Here is a 2,081-nt window from a genome sequence, read left to right as displayed (position 1 = left end):
AAATTTTTCTCTCTCTTGCTGAACTTTTAAATTTCATTTATAATTTCCTGCATTTCATAGCTGAGTTTTGTGAATAAGATTACTAATTGTTTTGTTCATATTATCTTTCTTCCTTATTTATCTGACTTTGTTTTGATGAATCGCCCTTTCTCTGTTTCTAAAATTAGAATACCGTTTCCTCTTCTTCTTCTTTTTCTTCTTCTTTTTCTTCTTCTTTTCTGTCATAGCTGAGAAAAACGGTAATTGAAATTGAAATAATTGAAATTCCAATGACAGGTATGTATTTATATATCTATATAACAACATGTATTCATAATATTCTACAAAATTTATGTTTATATTAAGATGATTCTCTCTCCTCCTCTCCTTTTCGAATAAAAATAGTAAAAAAAAAATACATACACTCTAAATTGGCAACAATATATATACATACCCTCTAAATTGGCAACAAAAGAATCAAGACACAAGAGTATACAATAAATGCCATGAATATTTTCCCTCTGAGAATAGGAGTCGTTTCAAACCCTACATAATACCTACTTAAGGTGTTTAACCCTTTGAATCTAAGGGATTGGAAAGACTAATTATTTCCTTTTACTTTTGAACCCTTTGTGGAAAGGGTCTTTTGTTTTCCTTTGTTGGATCTGAACTAAAGAGGTGAAACATATATATGTGTGTGTGTGTGTGTGTCACTCACTCACTCAATCCCTCTCCTCTCTCTCTCTTCTCTCTCTCTCTCTCTCTCTCTCTCTCTCTGTCTCTCTCTCTCTCTCTCTCTCTCTCTCTCTCTCTCTGTCTCTCTCTCTCTCTCTCTCTTCTCTTCTCTTTTCTTTCTCTCTCTCTCTCTCTCTCTCTCTCTCTCTCTCTCTCTCTCTCTCTCTCTCTCTCTCTCTCTCTCTCTCTCTCTCTCTCTTTCTTTCTTTCTCTCTTCTCTTTTCTCTCTCTCTCTCTCTTTCTTTCTTTATTTATTTATCTTTTTACTTATTTATTTATCTATTTCTCTCTCTCTCTCTCTCTCTCTCTCTCTCTCTCTCTCTCTCTCTCTCTCTCTCTCTCTCTCTCTCTCTCTCTCTCTCTCTCTACTCTCTTATCTTTTCTCTCTTCTTCTTTTCTCTTCTCTCTCTCTTCTCTCTTTCTCTCTTCTCTCTTCTCTCTTCTCTCTTCTCTCTTCTCTCTCTTCTCTTCTCTCTTCTCTCTTCTCTCTACTCTCTTCTTTCTTCTTTCTTCTCTCTTCTCTTCTTCCTCTTCTCTCTCTCTTTTCTCTTTTCTCTCTTCTCTCTTCTCTCTTCTCTCTTTCTCATCTCTCATCTCTCATCTCTCTTCTCTTCTCTCTTCTCTTCTTTTCTCTTCTCTCTTCTCTTTTCTCTTTCTCTTTTCTCCCTTCTCCCTTCTCCCTTCTTCCCTTCTCCCTTCTCTCTTCCTCTCTTCTCTCTCTCTCTCTTCTTTCTCTTCTTCTCTTCTCTCTTCTCTTCTCTCTCTCTCTCTCTCTCTTCTCTCTCTCTCTCTCTCTCTCTCTCTCTCTCTCTCTCTCTCTCTCTCTCTCTCTCTCTCTCTCTCCTCTCTCCTCTCCCTCTCTCCTCTCTCCTCTCTCCTCTCTCCTCTCTCCTCTCTCCTCTCTCCTCTCTCCTCTCTCCTCTCTCCTCTCTCCTCTCTCCCTCTCTCTCTCTTTGTATTCCTTCCTCAGAATTTTTGCAATCTTTCAGACAGGATGTAAACTAATTTATAAAAGTTATCCCCTCCTTGTTATTCTAATGTATTATCTATGTTATTCTAATGTATTATCTAAGTTTTCTTTTATCTATATAATTTAAAGTTTCTACAATTTAGAGAGACACTAATATTGCACCAAATATCTCTCAAACATTTGGTTATTGACTTTTGTTAGAAATATTGATTTTATACTAAATATCTACCGAGATTGGGTGATTATATGTAATGAGTCTATAGTTTAATAGTCCTATATGCATATTCTTAAAAGTCGATCTAATAAAATGGATTAATACACTTAGTAACAGTGTGAGGGGAGGGGGGAGGGGGGGAGGGGGGGGAGGGGGGGGAGGGGGTGCTTATAGTGTGACTCA

This window comes from Penaeus vannamei, chromosome 40 (assembly GCF_042767895.1).
Source record: "Penaeus vannamei isolate JL-2024 chromosome 40, ASM4276789v1, whole genome shotgun sequence".
Taxonomy (NCBI): domain Eukaryota; kingdom Metazoa; phylum Arthropoda; class Malacostraca; order Decapoda; family Penaeidae; genus Penaeus; species Penaeus vannamei.
This window is presented reverse-complemented; position numbering follows the sequence as displayed.